We start from the raw sequence: 26,694 nt of genomic DNA, 5'->3' as shown, positions 1-26,694 counted from the left end.
TAGTAGTTTTGTTTATAATAGCCAAAAACTGAAAATAACCCAGATTTCTATCAATAGGAGAATGGATAAACAAATTGTTGTATGTTTATACAACTGAATACCATATAGCAATGAGAATCAAATGTGTAATAACATGTATGTATCTTACAGATATTTTGTAAAGTCAAAGAATCTGGACCAAAAAAATTGTATATATGGTTCTCTTTATATGAAGTTTAAGAATCATCAAAAATGATCAATAATGACAGAAGCAGCAATGGTGGTTACCTCTGCGGAGCACAGGCACAGAATGGGAGGGAGTGTGAGAGGATCTCAGTGGGTGCTGGCAATGTTCTAGATCTTGATCTGGGTGGTGGTTACACAGGTTTATACATATGTAAAATTCATCAAGCTGTACACTTACAGATTTATGTAGTTTATACACTTTACTGTATGTGTTTTACTTCTATTATAAAACAATCTTCCCGACTAGTAATTTAAATAAGGACTGACTGTATTTTTTTTTTTTTTCTTGAGACAGAGTTTCACTTTTGTTGCCCAGGCTAGAGTGTAACGGTGTGATCTCAGCTCACTGCAACCTCCGCCTCCCGGGTTCAAGCGATTCTCCTGCCTCAGCCTCCCAAGTAGCTGGGATTCCAGGCACCCACCACCATGCCCAGCTAATTTTTGTATTTTTAGTAGAGACGGGGTTTCGCCATGTTGGCCAGGCTGGTCTCAAACTCCTGACCTCAGGTGATCTGCCTGCCTGGGCCTCCCAAAGTGCTGGCATTACGGGCATGAGCCACCATGCCTGGCCTCTGACTGTACTTTAACAAAATTGACTGCCAATTGATTACTTTGTGTGTTGTTGAAGAGTTGGCAGAGTGTTCCACCCACATACACACCAAACCAAATATTAAGTCTCCCACAAAAGTCACATGTTGAAGCCCAAACCCCCAATGTGACTGCATTTGAAGACAGGGCCTACAAAGAAGTAATTAAGGTTACATGAACTCATATGGATGGGGCCCTAATCCAACATGACTGGTGTTCTTTTTAGAAGAGACACCAGGGATGCACACACAGAGGAAAGGCCATGTGAGGATACAGCAAGAGGGCAGCCACCTGCCAGCCAAAGAGAAAGGCTTCAGGAGAAACCAGACCTGCTAACACCTTGATCTTGGACTTCTAGCCACCAGAACTGTGAGAAAATAAATGTCTGTTGTTTAAGCCACCCAGTCTATGGTATTTGTTATGGCAGCCTCAACAGACTAATATACCAGGTAAAGAAAGCTCTAAAAGAAACTTCAGGAACTAGACACAGGCCCTCTGGTTTTTATGGAACCCAGGTGTTGATATCTGACTCTTGCTGGGAGAAATCCAAGGGCTAGTCAGAGTTAGCAGCACAAAAATAGGGGTGCAGGGAGGGGGATATGTTAGGAGCAAAAGGCATGTCTACTGCCAACCGAGTAAGTGTGTGTGTGTTTCCTGTGGTCACAATGTGACTCCACAGAAGCAGCCTGTCTAAGCTGGAGGAAGTGAAGTTTAAAATGAGACAACTTTCACTTAGCCACAAAGACAGTAAAAAAGGAATAAAAGAAGAAAGGATCTGCAAAACAACCAGAAAATAAGTAACCAAATGGCAGTAGTAAATCCTTACCTGTCAATAATAACCTTGAATATAAATTGATTAAATTCTCCAACTAAAAGACATAGAGTGGCAGAATGGATTTCAAAAACAAGACCCTGGCTGGGCGCAGTGGCTCATGCCTATAATCCCAGCACTTTGGGAGGCCAAGGCGGGCGGATCATAAGGTCAGGAGATGGAGACCATTCTGGCTAACACAGTGAAACCCTGTCTCTACTAAAAATACAAAAAATTAGCCGGGTGTGGTGGTGTGTGCCTGTAGTCCTAGCTACTTGGGAGGCTGAGGGAAGATAATTGCTAGAACCTGGGAGGTGAAGGTTGCAGTGAGCCAAGATTGTACCGCTGCACTCCAGCCTGGGCGACAGAGTGAGGCTTCGTCTCAGGAAAACAAAAACAAGCAAACAAACAAACAAACAAAACAAGACTCACTTCACCTATAAAGACATGAATAGATTGAAAGTGAAGGAATGGAAAAATATATTCCATGCAAATGGAAACTAAAAAAGAGCAGGAGTAGTTATACCTATGTTAGAGAAAGTAAACTATTTTAAAGTTAAGAATGGTTTAAAGACAAAAAAAGGCCATTATATAATGACAAAGTGGCCAATACAGCAAGAGGATATAACAATTCTAAATATATATGCACTCAACACCAGGGCACCCAAATATATAAAGCAAATATTCATAGACCTAAAGGGAGAGGTTGACTACAGTACAATAATAGCAGAAGAGTTCAACACCCCCACTTTCAAAAATGAACAGATCATCCAGACAGAAAATCAACAGAGAAACATCAGAGTTAAGCTGCACTCTAGGCCAAACGGATCTAACAAACATTTACGGAACATTCCATCCAACAGCTACAGAATACACATTTTCCTCAATACCACATGGAGTATTTTCCAGGATAGACCACATGTTAAGTCACAAAACAAGTCTTAAATTTAAAAAATCAGTCATATCAGTAATCTTTTCTGATCACAGTGGAATAAAACTAGAAATCAATAACAGAAAGAACCTTGGAAAGGATGCAAAATCATGGAAATTAAACAACATGCTCCTGAACAATAAATGGATCAATGAAGAAATGTAAATAGAAACTTAAAAATTCCTTGAGACAAATGAAAATGAAAATAGAACATACCAAAACCTATGGGATACAGCAAAAGCAGTTCTAAGAGGGAAGTTTAGACCAGGTGTGGTGGCTCACACCTGTAATCCCAGCACTTTGGGAGGCCAAGGCGGGCGGATCACCTGAGGTCAGGAGTTTGAGACCAGCCTGACCAACATGGAGAAACCCTGTCTCTAGTAAAAGCCGGGAGTGGTGGTGCATACCTGCATGCCTGTAATCCCGGCTACATGGGAAGCTGAGGCAGGAGAAATGCTGGAATCTGGGAAGTGGAGGTTGCGGTGAGCTGAGATCACGCCATTGCACTCCAGCCTGGGCAACGAGAGCAAAACTCCATCTCAAACAAACAAACAAACAAACAAACAAACAGAGGGAAGTTTATAGTAATAAATGCCTATATCAAAAAAGTAGAAAGATCTCAAATAAGCAAGCCACCTCAAGGAACTAGAAAAATAAGAACTAAACCCAAAATTGGTAGAAGAAAAGAAATAACAAATATCCGAGCAGAAATAAACAAATCCTTAGCTAGACTTACTAAGAAAAAGAGAGAGAAGATCAGGTGTGGTGGCTCATTCCTGTAATCCCAGCACTTTGGAAGGCTGAGGTGGGAGGATCGCTTGAGACCAGGAGTTCAAAGTTGCAGGGAGCTAGTATCACTCCAGGAATACTCCAGTTAGGAGCACTCCAGCCTTGGTGACAGAGCAAGACCCTGTCTCAAAAGAAAGCAAAGAAAGAAAAGAAAAGAATAGAAAACCTGAATGGACGAATAATAAGTAATGAGATTGAAGGAGTAATAAAATGTCCCCCATCAAGGAAAAGCCCAGGAACTGATGGCTCCACCACTAAATTCTACAAAACATTTAAAGAAGAACTAATACCAATTCTTCAAAAACTATTCCAAAACATTGAAGAGAAGGGAATACTTCCAAAATCCTTCTACAAGGCCAGTATTACCTTAATACTAAAACCACACAAGGATACAACGACCAAAAAGAAAACTATAGGCCAATATTCCTAATGAATATAGATGCAATAATCTTCAACTGAACACTAGTAAACCAAATCCAAAAACACATTAAAAAGTTCATTCACCAAGATCAAGTGGGATTCATCCCAGGGGTGAAAGGATGGTTCAATGTAGGCAAATCAATTAACATGATACATCACATTAACAGAATCAAGGATGAAAACCATATGATCATTTTAATAGATACAGGAGAAGTATTTGATAAAATGTAACATCCTTGATGATAAAAATGATCAACAAATTAGGTACAGAAGGAACATACTTCAACACAACATGATGAAGGCCACGTATGACAAACCCACAGCTAACATCATGCTGAATGGGAAAATGTTTAAAGCTTCTCCTCTAAGATCTGGAAAAATATAAGAATGTCCATTTTCACCACTCTTATTCAACATCATGCTGGAAGTCCTAGCCAGAGCAATTAGTCAAAGAAATAAAGGGCATCCACATTGAGAAGGAAGAAGTCATACTGCCCCTATTGGCAGATATGAATATATATACACTATATATATATATACATATAGTATATATGTATATTGTATATTGAGTATATACATATAGTGTATATATATGTATATTCTCAAAGATTCCCCCAAAAAACTATTAGAATGAGTAAGTAAATAAATTCAGGAAAGTTGCAGTATACAAAATCAACATGGAAAATTAGTAGCATTTCTGTATGCCAATAACAAACTATTTGAAAAAGAAATCAAGAAAGCAAATCCATTTACAATAGCTACAAAATAATAAATTACCTAGGTCTAAATTTTAGCAAGGATGTAAAAGATCTCTACAATGAAAACTATAAAACACTGATGAAAGAAATAGAAGACACAAATGAATGAAAAGATATCTCATGTTCATAAATTGGAAGAATTAATATCACTAAAATGACTATATCTACAGATCCAACACAATCCCTATAGAAACACCCATGTCATTCTTCACAGAAATAGAAAAACAATCCTAAAATTCATATGGAACCACAAAAGACTCCAAGTAACCAAAGCAATCTTGAGAAAAAGAACTAAGCTAGAACAAAATTACAGTTAGACAGGAAGAATAAGTTCTGTTACATAGTAGGGTGATTACAGCTAATAGCAAGGTATTATATATTTTAAGATGAGTAGAAAAGAGGATGTTGAAAGTTATCGCCACAAAGAAATCATAAAAGTTTGAGTGACTGACATGCTAACTACTCTGATTTGATGATTATACAATGTGCACATGTATTAAAACCTCACACTGTATCCCCAAAATGTACAATTTTTATGTGACAATCTTAACAAAATTAATAAAAATAACACAACTTTAACACTACTACACACTTAGCAGAATGCCTCAAGCTAAACAAATGGTAGGAAACCAGGTGCTATCACCAACGTGGAACCAACCATGATTCTCATAAACTGCTGTTGGGAGTATAAATTGGACAAAGTAGTCCCCACTTTGGAAAACTGGCAATATCTCTAAAGCTAAATGTACACCTATTCTATGACCCTGCAATTCCATTCCTGAGTATATACCCTACAGAAATCAGTGTATATGTAAACCAAAATAAACATATAATAATATTCACAGTAAAACAACCCTAATGTCCTTCAACAAAAGAATTGATAAACTCAGTATATTTACACAATGGATTAAACAGCAAAAAAGAATGAATCATGAATTAATCTCTAAAATATTAAACAGGAAGTCAGATGCAAAAGGCTACATACTATGATTCCACGTAGATGAAGTTAAGAACAGGCAAAACTGCTCTATGGTGACAGAGGTCAGAGTAGTGGTTACCTTTCTGAAAGTGGTTGATAGTGACTGAGAAGGCACATGAGGGAGCCTCCCAGGGGCCAGAAAATGTTCTATGTCTTGATTCAAGTGCTAGTTATATAGGTTTTCAGATATGTGAAAATTTAGCAAGCTCTACACTTGATATTTCTGTTTCTTCACTATTCAAGTTACATTGCAATTTAAAAACATCAAATATTAGATGAGAATTTCAGTTATTTATTATTACACTGGATGTATTATGTGACTAGTAGTCAAACTTTTCACCACTTAAGAATAACTGGGAGATCTAAGAGACCTGCCTAAAATTTTATTCCCATGGGGAAGAGAAGACAAGTCTGTTAAGTGGGTAGAAAGAAGCTGTAAGAGAAGAACTAGAGATGATGGCTATTTGCATCCCATTGAGTCCAGCCCATTCAATAAACTTGTTACATATAGAAGGCAGTGGATTTTGTTTGAGATTCCTTGAACAACAAATAGTGTTTTCTGAGCCTGCCAGTTATTACTTAGGTTTCTGTTTACTATTCAGTTCCAAAGATTAACTCTGATGTGATGACATGGGAACCATGGTTCACACTGACATCAGCAGTTTATTGACCTGTGTCTAGCGTTAATATCCAAAAACATTGCGAAAGACAGAAGTCCCCCTGCTTAGCCCAATGATATCAACATTAGCCACTGGCTGACGTTATCCAACTAATGATTACAACAGACTATAACTATTCATTTGGCTAACATAGCACTTTGCTAGATAATACTTAGATTGGCTAATTACCAACTATTAAACCTATTTTTATGAAGTTATAGGAATATAGATACATATATATGCATATGTGTGTATACATATATACTTAAACATTTTACTACTTTAGTTTTACATTAGATTCTACTCTAGCTTTTATTTTGGGTGACTCCTGGTTTAAGGTGACAAATTTACCACCTTAATACCATCAATTATATATTTTTAATCTTTTCCTCTTAAACAGTATAAAGGTATACATCAGGTATAAATCCACAGAGAATGGAAGAGAGAATATTCACAAACAAAAGATTCCAACACATTTTTCTTTGAGATGACTGAACTGTAGAACCCCAGGGATGCAGGCCTACCGAAGGATGGGGTGGAGAAGGCTCTGGAAAAAGGAGCTTCACTGATCCAGAACAGCTGGACCCCCCAGCCCTCTGCTCCACACCACACACACGTATCACTAGGAGCCAGCAGCTACTTCTCAGGAAAAAGAGTGGCATGCGGAGATTCCCAGTGGAACAACCTAATAGCTTCCTTGGTTACCCTATAGAGAGGCCTGCTGATGGACAATGTTGTCCTACTCAAGTCCTTTCTTTCTTTCTTTCTTTCTTTCTTTCTTTCTTTCTTTCTTTCTTTCTTTCTTTTCTCTCTCTCTTTCTTTCTCTTTCTCTCTCTTTCCTTTCTTTCTCTCTCTCTCTTTCTCTCCCTTTCCTTTTTGAGACAGAGACTTGCTTTGTCACCCAGGCTGCCACGATCTTGGCTCACTGCAACCTCCACCTCCTGGGTTCAAGCAATTCTCCTACCTCAGCCTCCTGAGTAGCTGGGATTACAGGCGTCCACCACCACGCCCAGCTAATTTTTGTACTTTTTTTTTTTTTTTTTTTTAGTTAAGACGGGGTTTCACCATGTTGGCCAAGTTGGTCTCAAACTCCTGACCTCTGGTGATCCACCCGCCTTGGCCTCCTAAAATGTTAGGATTACAGGCGTGAGCCACTGCACCTGTCAAGTCCCCACTTCCAATGTGCTTTCCCACCCAACAGCCAGCACCTATGGCTCTTTTTGGGAGGGCTGCACTTGCTTCACCCTTTCATGTCAAGAGCCAGAAATACCTGAGAATTTATGTCCCCACCCAACAGACTCCCTCTCTTAACTGAAGACTGACAGGTATGGAGTATGAAACACCAACCCCATAGATTCAGGCGGGGACAACTCTGAGGCTGACTTACACTCCAGAGCTCCCTCACCTTACATAGGATCAGGCTGAAGCCACTCTTTGAAGTATTTTGTTTGAATGAGAGCATACCCTTACTTGACTTCTTCCCCTTCCCTTCCCAGTTTTTCCTGGGAGCATCTCCTTAATAGAGCAGCACACATACACACAAACTCTCTTCTTGGTGTCTGCTTCTGAGGATTCTGACCTAAGACATCTGCAAAGCACAACAACTTATACAGACCTTCTGGCCAGCTTCAGTGTCACAGTCCTACATATGAAAAGACAATCAACGATAAGCAGACTGTGCTAAAAACCTCCAGCAGGGAAGGGAGTGATCAACATAAACAACAAGATGTAAACACTGTAATTCCCCAAGTGGGAGAAGCAGGAGATGTGATAGGAGAGGGAAAAATCAAACTCAGAAAGATTAAAAGATTCACTGTACAGATATCATAATAAATGACACCTGAATCATCCACCTTCACATGGACATTCTCTCTACTTCATCAAGGGGAGCCTCATTCCACATAAGAAGCTGCAGACGGGTGGATAATTGCCTACCCATCACCATGCAGTCCTATCTAAGCCTGCCCTCCCGCCATCACCCCATCACCTCTGCATCCATCCACTAAAAGTAATTTTGAAAACAGTCTTTGCACTGCCAGTAAGTACCATGTTGTGTTTCACAGGGAGCAGCTTAGACATAATAGCAAACAAAATCCTGAGCCTCTCATCCTCCACTCTTCCCCAAGCAGGTTTCAAATACCTCACATGACTTAAATGTATAATAATATGCGCTTTTAACACTGGCTTAAAATTCTGTCTTTAAGACTAGACATCATCTACCATAGCAGTAACAATTTATGCCAAGTCAAAGTATACTTTATAATTTATTTTACATGTGTCATGGATCTCTCTTCCGGGTTATGGAAAATTAATATATTTTGGCAGGCTAAAATACTTAAGCACTTAACTGAAAGCTGACTTAATTGCCCCTTTCCTTAACAAATTTTAATAAGGAGTAGACACTGTTAGTGATTTTGGTCCCAAGCTTCTAATAAATTTATTTCTTCCCACCCTTTAACTACATACCCATGTGAACACACATATACACAATCCTTATTATAGAGTAACAGATTGATCATGGACTATGTGGAATAACACACATACACCCCTGCCATAATTCCAGCATCCAGTTTCTGTCCATTTTGAGAAGAAAGATGCCAATTTATATATTTTATAATAATTCCACTTCCAAGTCTATACTTATTAAGAAGAAAAACAGGAGGTATGTTCAAGGCTTTGCTCTTAGAGAGATGTGCACGATTCCTCAATACATGGTGGGGAAAGACAAAGTACATTCTATGAGGTCCTCTTTATTTATAGTCAAATGCATGGAGTTCTGACCCCCATGTTAAATTTTGGGGAAAGCACATCACCAAGGGCTGCTGGCAGCTGAAGCATGAAACACTTCAGCCAGTTCAGAGTTCCCTATAGTGACAGGATACCCAAGGGAGCAAACCTAAACATCTGGCCACTTTAGTTATCCTCTAACAAGCACTTTTCACGCTGAAATCTTGGTTTTGTTTGTCTGTTTGCTTTTCCTCTCTGTCCTCCCTGACATTCTTTTCCTTTTATGGTTAATAGCAGAGGGGGGAAATACTTTAAGGCAAGAATCTCAAAGCCTTATATTTAATCACAAAATCTTAACTCAATCATTCCCAAAGGTTTACTAGAGAATAGGCGGAATTTCCTTTAAAGATGAAAAAACAGGACACATACAAAAGCAACAGATTTTTAATCCTGATTTATTCAATAAATATTTCTTGGGCATATAGAATATACATGTGGTGGGCATACTATACATATGCTATTATCTTTCTCAGTGTTAAGGGAAATGAATAAATGAGTGTGTGGGTGGGTGCATATTTTGAAAGGACAAGAGAGATGGAAAAGATGAGCATGAGCTGCTGGAATCCAGAGTGGTACAAAGCACTGTGAGAGTTTAGATCAGGGGTCAGCAAACTGAGGTCCATGGGACGAATCCATCCCACTGCCTGTTTTTGTACGCCTAGGAGCTGAGAATGGTTTTTATGTTTTTAGATGGTTGAAAAAAAGTTAAATGAGAAATCAACATTTTGTGAAGGAAAAATGATATAAAATTTGAATTTCAGCATCCATAAACAAACTTTGATTGAAATACGGTCACACTAATTGGTTTACATATTGTGTACAGTTGCTTTTGCACTACAAGGGCAGAGTGGAGGAGTCGTGGCAGAGACCATATGGCCCACAAAACCTATTTACTACTAGCCCTAAACAGATAAAGTTTGTCAACTTCTGGTTTAGAGGAAAGAGACACTAGCGATTAGAACTAGGTAGGGAGTCACTTTCATTCAATGTCATGATGAAGGAAGTGAGACATCTACCTTACTTTTCTGCAGCCTTTCATATTTCATTTGACCCCAGTGGCCCCGTGCAGGAAGAGATGGGAAGGGCAGGTTTCATCATTTCCCCTTTTGTAGCTGGAGAAGCTGAGGCTCAGACCAACCTGGAGACTTGTTCACTGTTGATGGCTAATTATGGCAGCACTATATTCCAACTCATTCTGAGTCCTTGCCACCCCACAGGGCCAAGAATGGAGAGATGTCAGTGCAACAGTGCTATGGTTTGAATGTGGTTCATCCCACCAAAATTCATGTTGACATTTAATCCCCAATGTGGCAGTATTGGGAGGTGCATGGGTCATGGGGGGTGAATCTCTCATGAATAGATGAATGTCCTCCTGCAGTGATGAGTGAGTTCTCACTCTTGCAAGAATGGAATAGTTCCCTAGACAGCGGATTGTTAAAAAGAATCTGGCTTCCTTGGTTTTTCTCTCTTGTTTCCTCTTTCACCATGTTATCTCTTCGCACACACTCACTCTCTTTCCACTTTCCACTATGAGTGGAAGCAGCATGAGGCCCTCAACAGATGCAGCTGCCTGGTCTTAAACTCTCCAGCCACCAGAATTGTGAGCCAAATAAACTTCTTTTCTTTGTAAGTTACCCAGCCTCAGGCACTCTGTTATAGCAACACTGAATGGACTAAGACAAACAGTAACACACACACACACACACACACACACACACAGACATCCCAAGTAGGATGAAGGCATCATAAACAAGAGAGTCAAGATGGGGCAGTGGGGATGGGAAGCTACTGCTGGGCCCAGAGGACAGAAAAGACTCCAGGACCAGCAACTGTCTGGGCCCATTCCTATGCCTAGACCTGAGGCAAATCCCCTTTGTCCTGTTTTGTAGCCACTGAGGAATCTCTGAGAGCCTCAAAATCCTATCTGCAATATAAGTTCTCTCCTGATGTGGTTATGAAGAGTAAATTAGGTCATTATGAGAAGTAAATGAGTTAGCTGTGTACAGTACTTAGCACAATGCCTGACACTTTGTAACTTGTTTTTAGTCACTGGATGGGGAATCTGCTGAGCTTTTAAAAAAGGAATTTATGTGTACTTTAGATAGCTAGCCTGCCATAAAGAATACAATCATACCTGAACATAAGATTAGGTTAGGCTTTCATATGACCTAATACTATGGAAACAGTTCATCTGTAGAACAAATTCTGGCTCCTTTAGGACAGAACTCTTCCAGGTACTAGCTCAGGGAAAAATGATTCTTATATTTTCAAGTTATTTGGAAAGGAAATGGGCGTAGAAACTATTTTCACATCTGGGAAGAAATATATTAGGTTAAAATTTAGAATTAATTAATTTAACTAAACGTCCAGAACTCTAGAGGCTAAGAGACAGCAGCTAGGAAGAGGGGCAGGAAGAGTGAAGGACAGGAAAGAACTGTGAGGAACTAGCTCAGCAAAGAGGTTGTGGCCGAGTGACTTGACATGGTCCCCACAACCCAAGAAAGCCACAGATCTAAGAACAAATCTATTCTTCTTACTCCACTTTCCTTTTTCCACACTAATACAATTTCTTCTTTTGGAAATAAAATGTCTACTCAAAAATAAAGTTTCTCTCTGTGATTACTGCATCATTTGTCCCTACCACCAAATATTCAAATATGCTAACAATTCAAAAAAATGAAAAAAAAAAACTTCTGACATGAAATTATTTCATACTATAAGAAAATAAGCACTCTTCTGATACATGTAATACAATAGAGCAGTGTTTTCTAAACTGCATATTAGGGTTCACTAATGCAGAGATTAGGTCAGTGGGTTGGCAAACATACAGAACAGAATAGGATAGAAAGCATCAGAGTGGATTACACATAATAAAGGACAAGTATTGTTGAGTGAAACTTGTTTCAGTGATGTATGTGTGTGTGTGTATGTGTGTTTACACACATTCATCTATGTTGCTAGCCTATCATCTAAATTGTGTTCTTACCAGGAATCATGGCCAAAAGTGTGTAAAAGCCACTGTAATAGAATGTAACCCACTTTAGTAAAGTCCAGTATAAAAGTCCAAATTCACTAAATAGCCAATGTAGGGGGTAATTATTCTTGTTAAGTGGAATTTCCTTAAATGACTCTAAGCTCATCCTCTGCTTTTAAAATATGCTACAATTTACAAGAAAAAGGAATTTATGCATACTTTGGCAATTATCCTTCTTTAAAATAAAGTGTGCTTGTTAATAAATACAGAATTGATCTTGAGATACAAACTTTATCAACAGTCAGAAACATAACGATTACATTATTTGGAATGGTGGCCAATTAATTCCTTTAGGAAATAAATCATTGCGTATTTGCTGTATTTTTCACATGAATTGTATGCTAATTAATCCACATGGAACAGAAGAGGAGGCTGAAAAGGAAACTTAGTGGGCAGGGATTTGTTTTGCCACCATACCTTGACAACCTCCTGTGATCACTTTACATATACAAAAAGATGAGATTCTGTCCTCCAAAATATGTATTTCAGAAAAGAGAAAGTTGCCTTATGTATAAATGCTTACAAAGTCTCCCATATTGTGGGGTATTCTCTTAATTGCCTTCTTCTGCATGCCAAAAACCCTGTTACCTCCAAGATAACAGAAATTGAAAGCCATGTAATTCACTAATGATGGCAACTGATTTTAAAGAGAGAAACCATGTCAAAAACATATTACCTGGTAAGACTGCAGATTTCATGAAAATGAGGTGTGTGTTTCAGAGGTTACTTAAGAACTATTTGGAGAAGATAGCCGGAAATAAACTCAATCAACACAAGATAGGGATACTTCTGAAGGCTGTGCGATTGAAATAAGATAAATGACTGAATGAATACAGAGTAATGGAGGCCATGATTTTAACACCAATTTAAGTAAATATTCCTGGGGAGGAGCTTTACAATTGCTTGTCTTGGATGTCTTTACACAAGACATACAGAAGTGCTGGGTTGCAGAGATCATAAATATACTCCTTTAGGAAAAAAAGATAAAACAAACGTTCTTACGTTAATTGAATGAGCACGCAGGGTTTGGAATAAAGTTTCTGGTGGTAGCATCATACAGAAACTCAAGAAGTACTATATCTCAAAAAAGTTAGATAGAAACGAACATGACAAAAGTGACCTAATCATGACAAAGATTCTAAAGTCAAAAAAGTATGTGAAGTATTTGAATAAATGATTTCATAAAATGTGAGAATGGAAGGATGTCATATTTCTAAATTATTAATTTTATATAATGTGATTGTAATTATATGAAAGTAAACTAACAAATTAAACATAAGTAGATACTTCACTCTTTGCTTATATTCCTAGAATATGCATATTCAAGTTGACAAAAAGTCTTTTTATAAACGCTCTTGTTGGAAAACTGAGGGCCATCCTATAACAGAGGGTACCTTACACATGAGCATATATGGTACTCTGCACCTCAGATAACTGAGGGTGGCCTATAGTTGGCTTGTGAGTGAACGGAACTGCAGGCAGTTGTCACAATACACTAAAATCCCTAAATTAAAATAACTGCCATCAAACCAATTATTATCTGTTAAAAATTCTTTATGATACCTCTGTGCTGTGTTAAACAGGGGTCCCATGTCCACTTCTGAGTTCAGCTATAGCTGTATCGACAGTCTCCACATACACTGACAGTTTCACACTTCCACCTGGCTCTGCCTCTCTGCTTCTCTGCTCAAGAGCTTTCTTTGGTGTCTCTGGAGCTTGCTCAGGCTAATCTTAGCAGCCCTAAAGTACTGAAGATTTAATATCCCTAGGGAAATGGTGGATAAAGACCCCAGTTTCTCCACGGCTTGGTGGACAATCCTAATGTGCAGTCTATATAATGCCAGCAGAGCCAAGCCTCAGCTGCCCACAGTGGTAACCTGCTCATTAACTCACCTCTTAATGGGGCTTTCTTCCCTCTCCTGTGTCATTTTCTCCATTCTCTCACTTGTGCTTCTTGAGGTTGTCTCTCAGATAAACTATTCTGAACTCAAGTCCTCATCTCAGGGTCTGCATGCATAAACTGCTTTAGCATCATGTGGCAATTCTGTGTCCTGTTTGAAAAACAGCTACCTATCTGCAGAAATCAAGGTAAATGAGCTTTACCCTCATTCTTTACACCTGAGTTACTTAAATCTTTGGAAATTTCTCATCAATTCCTCTCCGTAAGTATTTGATAAGCCCTTACTAATGCAGAGAGTCATTCTATGTTACAGAGTATACCCAGATGAACAAAACAAAGTTCTAGCCTCAAGGACCTTATACTTGAGAATGGAACATGAAACAAGGAGGAAGAAAAGAAAACAATATTTAAAGAAGATTCAGACCACGGAAGAGATGTAAGTTCCAAGGAGCAGAACTACTTCCAGCTGACTAGTATTTCGTCACTACCCAGATAGAATCACGCTTTGTTTTCTGATGTGATCTCGGCTCACTGCAACCTCTGCCTCCCAGGTTCAAGTAATTCTCCTGCCTCAGCCTCCCAAATAGCTGGGACTACAAGCATGCGCCACCATGCCTGGCTAAGTCTTGTATTTTCAGTAGAGACGGGGTTTCACCATGTTGGCCAGGCTGCTCTCGAACTCCTGACCTCAAGTGATCTGCCTGCTTCAGCCTCCCAAAGTGCTGGGATTACAGGCATGATTGTTTTCTAACTTAAATACATTTGATTGAGGACATTCATCTTTATATAAACCCAGCACTGATTCATAGGTCAGCCCAAATACAGTAGAAGGTAATACAGCCTTATGGGCAAACAATTCAAAATAAAAGGCAAAGCATTTTATTGTGAATTCCCTAAGTGACTGCTCCATCTATCAGGAGTGATACCATGTCTAGGTAAACCAAGGAAACCAATCAGGTTTCCCTGCTGTCCCTTGAGGATGCCAAACATGTTCTTATCCAGCCTTTTCATTTTTGATATCCTCTCTGCCTAGAAGACCCTTCCCCCAAATATCTGCAGGGCTTACTACTTCTCATCTTTAAGCTCTTGCTGCTTAAGATCTTCCCTGACCACACTATACAAAATAACGTCACCCCCCCACCCACCCACTATCGTCAGTCTATTGCTGTCTCTGTTTTATTCTTCGTCATAGCACTTACCACCTGGCATATTATGTAATTGCTTATTTATTTATTTTTAATCTCCTTCCACTAAAAGCTCTGTGATATTAAGGACATGCCCCCCCTCTCTATATTCCTTGCACCTAGAATAGTTTCTGGCCCAGAGAAAGTATTCAATGAGTATATGTTGAAGGAATGAATAAATTTCATCATTAAAACCTCAAAATCACCACTCATTACAATTGAAGTTCCATAAACTCACCTGGAATCATGACATAATCCCATAACTCAAGGATCTAAAGGGTTCACAATCATTTTGTGAAAAAGCTGGGGTTTTTTAAAATAAAGCTTCAATGTATATATCAGGTATGAATAAATAGTTTTAATTCTATCATCAACTTGTACAGGCCACAAAATGCAACTCATTCGATGTCCGTTGTGTAAGAACGAAATCCTGAAATTTAAAATTTTAGATACTGTAGCTAGCTTACTTAAAAAAAGTTTATTCATGTATTCATGTGACAAATGTATATTGAATGCATATGATGGGTATGGTGTTGGGTGAGGTGCTATATTTGATTTTTCTTTTGAAAACTGACTTTACATGTATGTCACTGTAAAACCATATTCTACCATTATAGATAGAAAAAGCTCATCCTTTAAAAACACACTTACATTTTTCCCCATTGTTTTACTATAAACTTCTTAAAATTTAGCTCAGATCTCTGAGAGAGAATATTTATAGGAAATACAAGTGGAGTCTTTTATTTAGATAATTTTAAAGGTAAACATTCTCTTTTTACTGCATTTAAGGGAATGAAGAACCACTGTATTTAGCAACATTAAATGCTCACTATACAAAAATTACTTAAGTAGTTGTCAAACTCCAATTATATAGCGTTAATTGGTTTCACTACACATTCATGCTTTTCAAACACATGAGGTCCTCATGGTTGCATAATGATCTTTTATTCACTCCTAATTGACTCACTGCTCAGTTTCCACAATGCCCACAAGTCTTTGTCATTCTACTCCTGGCTTCAACTTGCCCATCTCTCTTTTGACTTTACTTAAAGGACTGTGGCCAAATTCCTTTCTTTCCACCTCAAAATTCCTATGCTTCTGCCTCAAAAGAATCCTTCCTTTGCTTTCATCTAATATCCTCCCATCTTCCTGAAGACTTAATTCCCTCAATTGAGCCTCTCCCTTACATTTTCAATCTCTTTTTCCCTCAATGGATTGTTCTCCTCAGCTTATAAAGCAGGCTCAAATCTTCCTATACTAAAAATACCACTTTCCCTCTACTACACCATTGTTGTGATATATCATACTCTCTCTCCTTCTCTTTTACCTCTCAACTTATTGAAAATGAAGTCTGTTTTCACTGCTTTCCATTTCCCTTCCCCCACCCCTCCCTTCAACCCTTGCCCCTAGCTGCCACTTCCACCTACCACAATCAAGGAAATCCAAGAGTCAAATCCAATGGCTTTGCCTTGGTTGCACCGTCACCCATGGGGTGTGCTGTGTGAGTGATAGGGGCTCTCCTCACCCCTGCCAGCTTCCATGACACTGTGCCACTTTACTTCCATCATTTTTCTCCAACTGCCCCTTGTTTAACATGGTTCCTGTTCTCTTCTTTCTCTTTCCCCTCCAACATACAGACATCCCTCAAGGATCCTATCCTTATCTTTGTTTCTTCTTTCTTCATTTTCTTTATTCCTGGTATATCAAAATCGCTCCTAAGTAGATGACTTACAAATCTCCTTGTAGCTCTAACCTCCCTCTGTATTCTAGTCCCTTAACTTAGACAAGCCTGTCATGCTCAAAAAGAAACTTCTCTCCTCTTCCTTATCCTCTGTTATATCTTCTTTCTGAAAATGACACAACTGCTCTCTCAGCTAAGCCTGACAATGATCTTTGGCCTCCCTTTTCCCTTCCTCACTTTCCAGTGACTGTTCAAGCTCCTCAGATAATTCCCACACGCCACCTCTTAGGTGTGTTCCCTTCTTCCCTCCCACTGCCTCTTTCCATCTCTCCCCTACTTTGACAATAAGGTCTATCTGCCAATCTTTTCCCATGTCATTCCATCCAACATAATACTACAAAATTATTGCCGCAAAGCACAGTTCTGATACTGTCAATCTTTCTCCTCACAAATCTTCTATAGCTCCCCAGTCCTTACTGAACAAAATCCACACTCCTTAGCTTGGCATACAAGTTGCTCCACCACCTTGAACAAATCTCTCTTTCTTGCTTTATCCCTCATTACATCTCTTGGCATTCCTAGCGCTGCAGCCAAAGCACACCATTTTTTTGTTCCCTGTGTAGGCATACACCTTCCACTGCCAGGCCTATGCTACACTGTTCCTCCCCCAAGCATGCCCTTCCTTCTCTGCCAACCCAAATGCCACCTTAATCACAGCTCAAATGCTATATCCCATGTAACCTTCCCTGATTCCTCCATCAGAAGTCATTTTGTACCCTGTGAACTCCCACAGCCCTGCGGGAATACTGCTTTTTCAGCACTTAATCATTTTTCACTATTTTTACAGTTAGTAACACATATTCCTCTTTTCTCCTTCTAGACCATGATCCACCTCTGGGCAGGATCTAAGACTTAGCATTCTTTGAACCTCCAACCCTTCTCAACATTCCCTGTCCCCTATCCAAAGGTACAGTGGATCTGAGATGCAGGAGGCAATTAACAAATGTTTGCAAATTAATTATTGTAACCCAGAGAGTTAACTTCAGATTTTACTGCTTGAAATTCTCTTGGTTTTAGGAACAATTACTTCTTCTTTGTAGGATAAAAGTCCTATCTCCCCAAGGTACTACAGTTAATTCCTTTTGGCCCCAGAGGTCAATTTTCAAATATCTCTTACCCCTAAGTCTTCTGAAACAAACAAACAACAATAACAAAACAAAAGAAAACAACAACAACAACAACAACAAAATCTTAAGAGACTCAATAATGGAAGAGAAAAGCACTGATGCTACTTTAAGCGAAGGAAAGGCATCCATGCACAAAAAATGGCTTGCTGCAGGCCACAGCAAAAGGTACAACCATTTATTAGGGCTGTCTCATTAACCTATACCAGTCCAATCTTTGGAAAAGCCAGATATTGCATTTTTGAAACTATCAGCCTGGGCAACATAGCAAGACTCTATCTCTGAAAAAAAAAAAAAAAAAAAAACAACTATCTGGGTGTGGTGCCATGTGCCTATTGTCCCAGCTACTCAGGAGGCTGAGGCAGGAGGATTGCTTGAGCTAGGAGTTTGAGGCTGCAGTGAGCTATGACCACACTACTGCACTCCAGCCTGGGTGACAGAGGAAGATCCTGTCTCAAAAAGATAAATAAACATAAAAATGATCACATTTATGTTAGAAAAGAACTGATTCCTGAGTCATCGATTTTGCTGCTGTGTAATTCCTCTTTCTCTAAACAGTGTATTTACCTGGTAATTCCTCATATTATTAAACTTTCTTGTAAGACATTTACATCCCTGGTCTTACTTGCAAATATAAAAGATGATGACTTTTTTTAAACCAAAATCTCTTAGAATGGCTTTTAAATTCCATAAGTACTTTTCTCAGAAAGAGATTTGGCATAACAAATAAGAGAGTAAAGAACTAAGATTCAAAATTCATTTTTATAAATCTATCCTTAAATCTTGGATGACAGCCAACAACCAACCTCACATTAAAATCTTAGAAGGCTTGACTTGAAGAACATGGGGAAATTTACTTTACATTGACAGTATCAAGAACACCTAGTCTACATATCATTAAATAAGATATATGGGAAGAAAAAAAGCATATGTGGATAGCCCTAGTTTTATTATTTTCAATGTAACAACGATATAATGCAACCTTTGCTCATAAAAGAAAGCAGAACAAAAATTTTAAAAAAGAAAAATAAATCTCTGGTGCCAACATGTTGTATATTTACTTGTGTAGCCATGACTGCCACGGGCTTTTCAAAGAGAACCGGGCAGCCAGTTTGGATTCTGACAGCAATGCAGTAGAATTTAAGGTGTTATGACTAAAACATGTCCTAAGCAGATTAAGCTAGCCATACAACATTTTAATAAAGAAGTGTCGAGATATTAAGTGTAACGTGCACTCATTCCTATGAATACCGCAGGAGAAATACAGGCGAGGGGGAATCACACTGCCCTGGATACACATGAACATGCCATCTCCCCGCCTATCTCTACCCAACCCTACATACACCTATCTTTACCACGCAGAGACAATTAAACAGCCATAGACTCTGGATGCATTTCTGTGTCCTTGTTCCCACTGGGTGAGTTGTTGCCAGCCTGGCATTTTTCCAAATTCCCTACTAGTGGGCTCTATCGGGTAGGAAAGCAGGGACTTTACTGACCTGGGACCCCATCACTGGGTCTGGGGAGATTTCAGTTTCCAAATGATACACGGCACCACCTACCTATTGTAACAGCTGGGAGAGTGGATGTCACCAGCAGTAGAAATAAAGTATCCTGTTTCCTGAGGAAAACGCCCTGGCTGTGTGATGCTGACCAAGTGGGCACCAAACATTTCTCCATGTGATATTTTTCTTCTTTTTTAAAGACTGCCCCCCGCCCCACCGCATCTGTCTATACATATACACCTCCAGAGTTTATTCTAAAAGAACCAACACAAAGACCATCCATCCTCTAGCCGTAAGGTTTTCAGTGCTTAAATGTGGAAGGAGAAGGTCTAGCTAGCATTGAAAGTTGTGGGGACAGGAAGAGGAATCTGATCATTCAACATCCTTCTCCTTCAGGTCAGACAAGAGAAAAACAATAGAAACTGCACAGTCAGGGAGTACAGGACCCTTATGGAACAGGTGCTAAGGAGAGAAGTAGTATCACAGGATGGAAGCCCCCTTCAAAACCGGGTACACCAGCAAGCCCAGAATGTGTAACCGTTATCCTATTTCCCTGCCATGTGCCTCAAAGCAACATGCTCACTTCCACATCCCCATGTCATGAGGCCAGAGGAAGGGGAAGCGAGAATCCCTACACTGGGCCATCCACACGCAGGAGCAGAACAGAGACTGTGCTCAGAGTTGCAGGGTCAAAATAACAAACACTGTCCCACAGTCTTAGCTGGTGACATCAAGTCAGGGCAGCGGCAGATCTCTGGGTCTGGGGCACAGTTTGGGGAACGTGGATGCAACCACTCGCGTACACACACACATATACAGGATTTTACAAACCCGCCCCTACCCCACTGCCTCCTTCCACACTTCACACACCAAGTGCATCCTGCCCACCTCACCGTTTCTATCATCACATTCTTTCTCCAGGAGAGTCAGCCGAGAGATGAGGGGTCCTAGCGGGGATTCCTGGAAATGTCACCCCCCAACACCTCTGTCCGCCACCCCATCCCCGCTGCTGTACCTTTTACACACACACACACTCTCACACACTCACTCCTGCCATGACTGTCATCAGGCCCGCCTGCTGCGCCCGAAGCCCCGCATCTCAGCGGGCACCGGACCCCAGGCGTCTCGCCCGCAACGCCGCCTTCCCCCCACCTCGCTAGCTGATGGTTCCAGGCACTACCCCCTGGATGTCGCCTGCTGCCCCCGCTTCTCCGCACTATTGTTCCAGGCAGCCCCTCTCGCATCCGGGGGCGCCCTTTGGCGAGGACCCGGGCTCCGTCGGGGGCCGCATCAGCGCCGGGCACCCCTTCTCACCCACCCCTCCCTGACTGTGGTACCTTGCCTGACAGCTGGGTCCGCGGGCCCGCGGGAGCAGGCGGCGCTAGTGACAGCGCTGGTGCCAAGCCTGGGAATAAAGCTCCGCTCCAGCCGCTGCTGCCTCCAGCGCCACCATCTTCTCCCGCCGCAGTCTCCGCCGCCGCCGCCGCCGCCGCCGCCGCCGCCGCCGGGACCACAGCCGCCCTCGCCCAGCTCCGGCTCCGCAGCCGCTGCTCGGACCCCTCCGATCTCGCGGCCCCACCCCCTTTCCCCACCCTCCCTCCCGCCCTCCAGCTAGCTCGCTCGCCCCTCGTGACGCGCGCCGGGGCCGGGCGGGCCTGCGAGGGAGGGCGCGGGGGAGCGCGCGCGCGCACGCCGCCTGCTAGTAGCGCCCCTGCCTCCCACGCCCACTCGCGTGCGCGCGCGGCCCGCGAGCCAGAGGCGGCGGCACCGCCAGTGTCCTCCGTGGGCCGCCGGCCGCAGCTTCCCTGCCCCTGCCCCGGCGCTGGTGGGCGTGCTGCACACCCGCGCCTCTCGCCTTCCTTCGCGTCCGGGTTCCGAAGGGCCCGCCCTGCCTGTGTTCCACAGCCCTATCCTCTGGCTCCCGGCCGGACTCAAGGAGGGGAAAATGCGGCTGCATCCCCGAGGGGACTGACGGGGACCTCCACCCTCCTCGGTGGCAACCCAAGGGGTCCCCAGTTTCCTAGCCAGCAGCTGTGGCCAACCTCTGCGTGAAGCAACGGGCTACGCTGCAGGACCACGAAGCCAGGCAGCCGCGTCGACTCCTGCAGGGTGTTCTCTCCTGAGTGACTCCCGAGCTTTCCCGCTTCCCAGGCCCCTTAGATACCGCCTGCGCTTCAAATCCGGAGACTGACGGCGTCTCCGGAATGCGTCGCAGTCCTGCGAGTTCCCCGCCAGGGGGAGAGCCGCGCAGGCTTGGGCCTGAGCGAAGCGGGCCGGGCTGCAGTCCTCCAGGGGAACTGCCGAGTCCCGCTGGGGACAGCGGAGACCCTGCGTATTGTGAAGCCGGGGAAGGCTCGGCTTGGTTTTCCTACCCGCTCCTCAGTTCTGGTTGATCGGAACTTAGAGTGTCTTTGAGCCTAACACAGGCCATCCGCCCTAGATATGGCTCCTAACTCGAGAGGCTACCCTTTGCAGCAGGGACCAGGTGGCAAGTGCTGTGCATTAATGAAAAGCTGTGGGCTAGACAAGCCCCGGGAGGCCTGGGCTCTGGCGCCAGCCCCACCTGTAATTGGCAATGCAATAGCTAAATCATTCCCCCTCTTAGAAACACAGATTTTTCCATAATAATGTTATAATGCACAAAGCCTTGTAGTTTGCAAAGCCCTCTCCACACGTATATTCTCCTCCAGTAAAATGAAGATAAGCGCTGGTTATCCAGATCCCTTGGGAAATGCATCTTTTACCACACCGTGTTTCCATATTATTTTAAGCACAACGTCTCCAGAAAAGTCTGGGGGTGTAGCCTAAAGCATTCTGAAAGTCGTTTTAGCTTTAAAATTTATATGAATTTTGCACTGTACTTTGTAATTTTTTTTTTTTGCTTTAATAAACCAATAGCTACCTTCTCAAAAAGATTTTAGTAAAATTTAAAATTATATACTAGGAAGATGTCTGCTTGTCCTGTGACATTACTTATATTTTTTCCAGTGAATACTTATTTGGCCTATGTACGAGCCAGATATGGTCCTTTTCCACCAGAGCTCACAGTACGCTGAAGGAAATAGGTATTCAACTATCAGACTGGCCAGGCGCGGTGGCTCACGCCTGTAATCCCGGCACTTTGGGAGGCCGAGTTCGGCAGATCACTTTCGGCCAAAAGTTTGAGATTAGCCTAGTCAACATGGCGAAACCCTGTCTCTACTAAAAATACAAAAATTAGCCAGGCATGGTGGTGCACGCCTGTAATCCTAGCTACTCGGGAAGCTGAGGCACGAGAATCGCTTGAACCGGGAGGCGGAGGTTGCAGTGAGCCGAGAGCGCGCTACTACACTCCAGCCTTAGTGTCTCAACAAACAAACAAAACAATCAGACTAAGTGCAACTGTGATAAATTCTCAACTGCAAAGGCGCTAAGGTGCACGGGAAAACCTAATGTGGACTCCAGGACTAGGTAAGGCTTTCTCAGGAAATGACATTTCAGATCCCCCAGGAGAGGCAGCATTGAGACACTTCCAGGTAAAGGGAAGGAAATGTGAGAAGGCCCAAGCAGGTGGGGCCGAAGTGAGATGAGGCTGGAGAGGCAGGCAGACCTTGTGGACCGTTTTTAAATAATGATTTTGTCTTATGAGCCTGGAAAGTCAATGCAGAGTTGCCAAGAGTTGGGAGCAGGCAAGCAGGATCACGTTTCGGTTCCTGAAAGATGGCTGAGGTGGCTTGGGAGGAACTGATTCGTGGAAGGTCAGGATCCAGGGCGGAGGGAGTCTGAGCTTATCCTACTTAGTGAGTGTTTAGGGTTTTCTGTTCTTGCACTAACTGCTCTTTTGATTGTTTTTTAGTTCTTGTCTCTGCTCTCCTGTGTACCCATCTAGGAGGCTTTCAGAGTGCTTCTCTGTAATAGTTTCTGTTTTGTTACTTTTAATCTACTGCGGTTTTAGGAAGGAAATCAACCTTGTTAGAATTTCAGGTTAAATAAGAGAATGTAGGTTCTGAGTGAGAGGCTGTTTTCTGTGCATACGCTTATTGCCTTTTGGTTTGCTATCTCAGAGATCTTTCTGCTTATTTTCTACTTTTTGTGTTGCCTTTCTAGTTAGACTAGGTTCTTAGATGCATGAATAAGGGTTACATTATTGCTTTAATAATATCCTCGAATCGGCCGGGCGCGGTGGCTCACGCTTGTAATCCCAGCACTTTGGGAGGCTGAGGCGGGCGGATCACGAGGTCAGCAGATCGAGACCATGGTGAAACCCCGTCTCTACTAAAAATACAAAAAATTAGCCGGGCGTGGTGGCGGGCGCCTGTAGTCCCAGCTACTCTGAGAGGCTGAGGCAGGAGAATGGCGTGAACCCGGGAGGCGGAGCTTGCAGTGAGCCGAGATTGCGCCGCTGCACTCCAGCCTGGGAGACAGAGCAAGACTCTGTCTCAAAAAATAATAATAATAATAATAATAATATCCTCGAATCTTACCTCGCAGGATTTTTGTGTAAAGAAAGTATGTGAAATTTCTCTGCAAAGTATTCAGTGCCATATAAAGAAAGGTAATAGTTAGTTATAATGGTAGCTTAGAGACCTCCAAAACTAATTACTTACGAAATGTTCATATGTGGAAATTTCCCTCCCTCCCCCACCCCCATGAAAAACACATATTCCTATTTCTTCTGGATAGCATGAATCATTGTCTTAAGTGCTCTTGTTACTCCGTGCCTTGGCTGGCAGGAAACTCAAAGCCAAATTTTCAGATCATTGTAGGAAATGAGTGGATCCATATGGCATGTAGATCCATGTCTTAATCCCTCCTTTGGTCTTGTTCTATTCTATCTATATTTCCTGTGCCTGCTTTATTGATGTTTTTCTTTTTAGTAGATCTCTTATAAGGCACTCCAATCCACCACTCCAATCCACTTTCTCCTGTTAACAGGATCGAAACTGCATTCAGGTGTTTTAGGAAGCAGTATATAAAATACTGGCAGCCAGGCATGGTGGCTGATGCCTGTAATCCCAGCACTTTGGGAGGCCAAGGTGGGAGGATTGCTGGAGGTTAGGAGTTCAAGACCAGCTTGGGCAACATAGTAAGACCCCCGTCTCTCAAAAAAAAAAAATTAGTGGGCATGGTGGCAAATTCCTGTAGTCCTAGCTACTTGGGAGGCTGAGATGGGAGGATTGCTTTAATCCAGGAGGTTGAGGCTGCAGTAAGCTATAATTGTGCCACAGTACTTCTGCCTGGGTGATAGAGCAAGACCATGTCACTAAAAATAAAATAAAACACTGGCAACCTGCCAACCATTGAAGCAGGTAACAATAGTATAGACACTGTGCCAAGTGACTTGGGTTTAAAGTAAAGCCTTAACCACCACTGCATGTGCACCTAAAGTCTCTGTGCATGCCAGTTTAAAACCTCACATTATTGGCAAACTTAAGTATGTCTCCCAATGGCTCATAATCTCCTTTAGTTTAATCTCTGAGGTCCCAAACTCCATCAGCCTACACTATACCTACAAATACAGACGGTTCCTGTTTTATGATGGTTCGACTTAGAAGTTTTTGACCTTACTTTTGGGCTTATCAGGTTATTAATTTTTTTTTTTTTTGTCAGTGTCTCACTCTGTTGCCCAGGCTGGAGTACAGTGGTGCAGTTCATGGGTCACTGCAACCTCTGCCTCCCGGGTTCAAGCGATTCTCCTGCCTCAGCCTCCCTAGTAGCTGGGACTATAGGCGCCCGCCACCACGCCCAGCTAATTTTTGTATTTTTAGTAGAGACAGGGTTTCACCATATTGGCCAGGCTGGTCTGAAACTCCCGACTTCAAGTGATCCACCCGCCCTGGCCTCCCAAAGTGCTGGGATTATGGGCATGAGCCACTGTGCCCGGCCTTAAATGCATTTTTGACTTATGTAACCCACCATAAGTCAAGGAGTGTCTGTATATCTTACTGTCACAAGCACTATTTGTCACTTGGTAAAAGGACAGAGATTCAAAAACTTTTATTCATTTAGGGTTATTTTTGTCAACAAAGACTTGAAGATTGCATGATTCACTACATCCATTCAAACTCCACAAGAGTCTGACCATATCTTCCAGCTTTTGATATGGTTCTGGATAGCTTAAATTGGACATCCTTCTTCTGATATAAGTTGATACTTTTCCTTGATTTCAAGTTCTTTAGTGATTACCCTCTTTCTGTATCAGTCCTTGAGCTTATGAGCTGAGGTTGTATGTAAGACAAGCATAGAATAACCTTCGGTAATCTGGTTTCTCTTGAGGATTTCAGTTCTGCTAATATTTAGTAATCCAGCATAATTTCTAACATATTGTATAGTCTTTTTTGTCACAGGATTCAAAGTGTATGAAAGAAATACACAATTATGAGATGTATGTATCATAAACTTCAATAAATTTGCTTGTATATGCAGATTCTTATTTCACCAGCTTTTTCTCTGGGCATAAAATCTGTCCAGAGAAATAATGCCCTTCTTTTCTTTTTTATTCTCCAAACAAGGCCAGGCTCCTTCTCTCTTTCTCCCACTGTGCCCTTTAATGAGTCCAACCAGAATTTTGTACTATGTGTTTACCTGATACATTGGAAGACATTCTGGTGCCCCATATGGTAATTCTACCTCTGAAAATGAAGTTTTTGTGTAAATAATGTCATGGGAACATATTGACTTTTAAAAATGGTTGTAATCCCATTATCTGAACCATACTCTATGGCCAGGGGCTTGGGTTACACTGACTAACTTAAACCAATCAGATCCCAGTCCTGGAGCTGGGTCAATCCTCCCCAAACCACATGGCTGATTGAGGATAGAGCAAGGTCTGGTAACTACAAAAAGGGTGAAATGGAAAGAGGGAAACAAAAACATCACCTTCCCTGTTCATCTCAGGCTTATAATAGTGAAAAACTATAAACTTCAATGTAAATGTACCACAATAAGGAAACTGGTATATAGATCAGTATGACTGTACAGTGGAATACTATGCAGCCTTTAAAGGTAACCATATGCACAGATTTTTTTTTTTTTTTTGAGACAGAGTCTTACTCTGTCACCCAGGCTGGAATGCAGTGGCCCCATCTTGACTCACTGCAACCTCCGCCTCCCGGGTTCAAGCGATTCTCCTACCTCAGCCTCCTGAGTAGTTGGGATTACGGGCACGCGCCACCATGCCCTGCTAATTTTTGTATTTTTAGTAGAGATGGGGTTTCACCATGTTTGTCAGGCTGGTCTCGACCTCCTGACCTCATGATATGCCCGCCTCGTCCTCCCA

At 41.9% G+C, this 26,694-nt stretch overlaps 1 protein-coding gene across 3 annotated transcripts in view; it reads right to left on the bottom strand.

The window, feature by feature from the left end:
* APBA1 (amyloid beta precursor protein binding family A member 1) overlaps window positions 1–21,540 on the bottom strand; it is a 265,234-nt gene extending 243,694 nt beyond the window's left edge. For 2 of the 3 annotated variants that reach the window (XM_055272322.1, XM_055272326.1), the window contains exon 1: window positions 20,774–20,864. The gene's annotated coding sequence lies outside the window, so the exon portion shown is untranslated. Of the gene's footprint in view, window positions 1–20,773; window positions 20,865–21,478 lie in introns of those variants that run through there. The other variant, XM_055272323.2, reaches the window with a different exon arrangement.
* Between the last annotated feature and the right edge of the window lie 5,154 nt (window positions 21,541–26,694).

This window comes from Symphalangus syndactylus, chromosome 3 (assembly GCF_028878055.3).
Source record: "Symphalangus syndactylus isolate Jambi chromosome 3, NHGRI_mSymSyn1-v2.1_pri, whole genome shotgun sequence".
Classification (NCBI taxonomy): domain Eukaryota; kingdom Metazoa; phylum Chordata; class Mammalia; order Primates; family Hylobatidae; genus Symphalangus; species Symphalangus syndactylus.
This window is presented reverse-complemented; position numbering and strand designations above follow the sequence as displayed.